The following is a 4,812-nucleotide window of genomic DNA, read 5'->3' on the forward strand; positions in this document are numbered from 1 at the left end:
ACATAAACTAGGTAATTTCAAAGGACCGTAGTTCAAAACACAACAATATTTGCAAACTCCTTGATCAATCCAAGTTCTACTGAGGAGATAGATCCCAATCATAAATACAAATGATCCATGTTTTCAGATTGCAATGGTTTACCTCAGTAAAAAACAGACAACATCAAGTAATGAAAGACAAGTACTTTCTCCAAGGTTACATTTCAAACAGAAACTAAACTATTCTGTTTAACTCTTCTTTTAGAACACACGTGTACTTACTTTACTAACTACTAACTTTTACTCACAATGGTAATTCAAATCAGAAAACGTTTTCCACAAATACAACAATATTTCATTTAACTTTTTGTTTTCTCTCCTCTTTTTTTTTTATAAACCCGCACATACTTACTTTAGTAGTTCATAGTTCTTTTCATTCAGTCTTATAGCATTTTCTCTCCAGAACTTCTCAGAGTTGTGGACAGGGCTCCACTCTAGTCTACCTGACTTTACTTCTGTTGTGTACTCATCATAAGAACTGTATGTATAGCAGAGTATTAATACATTGTTAACAGTAAACTCATCATAAGAACTGTATGTAAAGCAGAGTATTAATACATTCTTAACAGTAAACTCATCATAAAAACTATATGAAAAGCCAAGTATTAATATACTGTTAATAGTACAGTAAACTCATAATAAGAAGTAAAAAATAGTAGTAATCCTGTACGAGTAATAAACTTTTCATAGACTTAAAAGATAGTGACACAATGCTAGTTTGTTTTAGTGCAAAGCCATTGTAGGAATCGAACCCCAGATTTTAGCATGTAAACATACCACTGTCCCACTAAGGGATGAAACAATGCTAGTACAAATCCCCCTTCACAGATACAAGATATAATAACCAACAGTAACAGAATGTTAACTATAAACCCATTACATTTTATAAAAAAGAGCAACAACAACAACAGTGTTAATAGTATACATGTTCTTCTGGATTTACCAAGTATCATCAGATGGATATAACTGAATGAAAATAAACCTAGCATAAATAGTGTTGTTGTTTTTAAAATTAAAATAGAAAAAAAAAGTTTTTAGAAACATATGTGTTTTATCAGAAGAAAAAAAAGTAATATCAAAAACATAAAACAAATTTCCTTGAAAACATTTAATTTAAGAACCTTTTTAAGAACAGTTCAGGTTGTTAAATTGTTGGACAGAAATTTGTGTTTTAAAAACGGTTCAGGTTGTTAAATTATGGGACAGAAACTTGTGTTTTAAAAACAGTTTAGGTTGTTAAATTATTGGACAGAAGCTTGTGTTTTAAAAACAGTTTAGGTTGTTAAATTATTGGACAGAAGCTTGTGTTTTAAATTATTGGACAGAAACTTGTGTTTTAAAAACAGTTCAGGTTGTTAAATTATTGGACAGAAACTTGTGAAATGTTTTATGTAGCAGCATAGTTCATTTATTATTTATATACGTTACTACAAAGATTTGATATATTAAGAAAAAAAACTGAAAAAAAGCATGAATTTCAAGCCCAAAAGTCTTCCTGTGAAAGTTTACAAATAAATGAAAAAAACTTGATTTTTAAAGGCACTAACAAATGGTTGCTACCTTTTTTTTTGTTACAACTAACAAATGTGGGGCTGCTACTAGCAACACCGTTATTCTTCTCTACAACTAACTGTAATTGTGTCATAATTATTTCATCCTATTTATATGAATAAACCTTCTGTGTCATTCTTTTAAAATATATTTAAATGTCAAACTCATTTTAATTACAAGTAATAGGGTTTTTACTTTAACTATTTCAAAATGCTTGATTTAAGAGGAAATTGGTGTATCTAGGCCGTGAGCAATCAACAAAGTCTATATTTCCCTAATTTTCAGTTTACGTATCAAAAGCTAAATGAAGCGTTATAAACTGGTAGACCTAACATTTGTGTTAATTATGGACAAATTAAAGAAGAGTGTATAGAAAAAAAAACTCCACTCCATGTGATTTCTATTTTAATATTATCTCCAATGAGCAACCACTTGAGCACAATATTTCTAACCATGCTGCTGGTAAAATTACATTTCAGAGGTTGTACTGTATGTTTAGTGAGTTGGCCCATGTACCAATTGCCTTGGCAACTGACCAAAAAAGTTGAAACTACTGTCTCGCTATCCCCATTTCTGGTACTTAGTCATGCAGTTGAAATGAGATCTTGAAACTGGTATAACACTGGAATGTGAAATATTCTTGTTGATCACTATTATAGTAACCTTCTCTATTTAGAAGCTAACAATATAAATGACTAAAATGCAGATATAATGGGCGTATTGATACTTGACAATAAGAATTTGTGAATCTTCTTTCTAAAACGTGCACAATTTTTATTGTGCCTTTACGAATAAAACTGCAACAGTAGCCAAAAAGTTGCTCGTTTTCTAGCATTAATTTCAAATATTTATCATCCTTTATAACTCACAGTGATCTGAAAATCAGAGTAATTTTTTTTAATTTAGCTAGTGTTATTTAATTGGACATCATCACATCATAATTCTCTTGTTATCAGTTTTAATTATTAATAAACTCAAACCTAACCTGCTACTGTATTTTTTACATTTATGTGGACTGTTTAATTGTAATTTAATCTTGTATTTTACTAAATTATTTTTTTTAACAAAACTTCTCAGTAAATGCTGAAAAGTGGAAGCTTAAACCTTTAAAACCTTAGGTAACGTTTTTTAGTGATTGGCTTTTTACATTCAATTAATAAACAGGACAATATTCATTTAATTAGAAATATTTGTTAATGCTTTATTTGTAATACTTACTCATTTCATATATCTTTTATAACTTATTAAATATTTATTGTTACTGTGTACAGAAAGAAAGGACTCGGTTGTTTGCACTTAACCCCATGTGCATGGCTATAGGTCAAAGTGTGCATGCCATGACCTTTTACAGAGTGTTGTTCAACATGGTATTGTGTATTTGATGTCAGAGTTATCAGCTATTCGTCTTACCTTACATTGCTGATTTAGTGATAGTTCGTGGTAGAGGACAGTAAATACTGGATACGATAGATAGGGCTAGCGAAAAAACTGTAAACATGCATTTTTGAGGTTTTAGAGATTACGCAAGTACAATTAGTAAATTGTACCATCGACAAAAGTTATGTACATACTTCACATGGACACACCTTGTATTCCAACTTGTCAGTCTGATCTCATCAATTCACAGACATATCCTAGCTCCTTAAACCTGTAATTTTTTGCACATTCTGCTGGAAATATTTCATGATAATTTTCACCATACCTTATAAAATTTCAATTTTCTTACTTTTGTTTTTTTCCTTCAGCATCAGGGGTACCCACATGAAGCATTGTTGAGTAAATAGCTTCAAACCTCTCCCTGTTGAACATTTGATGTCGCCATCCGATAGATAAATTGGAATTTTCGGCTAGGCGCTAGCAACGTCTGTTCAGGTTTAAGGAGTTAAGAATATAAACTTTTATAACAAATTTATTTTTTTTGTGTGCATAACAGACTTGTACATTTTATGTAAATACACAAAGCGAATTTGGAATCATAGTCAACAGTTCTTCGATACGGGGTCAGATCAGTTGACTGACACCACGCACGTTTAATTAAAACCAATATCGTGTTTAGCTTTAAAATATGGGGTTACAATGAACTATTATACAATTGGAAAGCTAATTAATTAAACAGCTTTAAAAATCTGGCTGGTTGTCTTAAAACATGAGACTATATATATAATGTAAGAACTGCTATAATGTAATATTAGAGATACTTTAATTTGACTATATATTAAACACAGTACTATTTTATTTGCAAAAAAATATGTTACAAAAGTATAATTTATCTAAAAATATATATATTGAACTTAGTAAAATTATTGGACAGAAACTTGTGTTTTAAAAACAGTTCAGGTTGTTAAATTATTGGACAGAAACTTGTGTTTTAAAAACAGTTTAGGTTGTTATGACTCACTATTCTAGTGTGTAAATGATCTATTCTGCTACACAAAACATTTATGACTCACTATTCTAGTGTGTAAATGAACTATGCTACACAAAACATTTATGACTCACTATTCTAGAGTATAAATGAACTATGCTTCAACACAAAACATTTATGACTCACTATTCTAGAGTGTAAATGAACTATTCTGCTACACAAAACACTTATGACTCACTATTCTAGTGTGTAAATGATCTATTCTGCTACACAAAACACTTATGACTCACTATTCTAGAGTGTAAATGAACTATGCTGCTACACAAAACATTTATGACTCACTATTCTAGTGTGTAAATGAACTATTCTGCAACACAAAACATTTATGACTCACTATTCTAGAATGTAAATGAACTATGCTGCTACACAAAACACTTATGATTCACTATTCTAGTGTGTAAATGATCTATTCTGCTACACAAAACACTTATGATTCACTATTCTAGTGTGTAAATGATCTATTCTGCTACACAAAACACTTATGACTCACTATTCTAGTGTGTAAATGATCTATTCTGCTACACAAAACATTTATGACTCACTATTCTAGTGTAAATGATCTATTCTTCAACACAAAACATTTATGACTCACTATTCTAGTGTAAATGATCTATGCTGCTACACAACATTTATGACTCACTATTCTAGAGTGTAAATGAACTATTCTGCTACACAAAACACTTATGACTCACTATTCTAGTGTGTAAATGAACTATGCTTCAACACAAAACACTTATGACTCACTATTCTAGTGTGTAAATGAACTATGCTTCAACACAAAACACTTATGACTCACT

This window comes from Limulus polyphemus, unplaced genomic scaffold (genome assembly GCF_000517525.1).
Source record: "Limulus polyphemus unplaced genomic scaffold, Limulus_polyphemus-2.1.2 Scaffold5775, whole genome shotgun sequence".
NCBI lineage: Eukaryota > Metazoa > Arthropoda > Merostomata > Xiphosura > Limulidae > Limulus > Limulus polyphemus.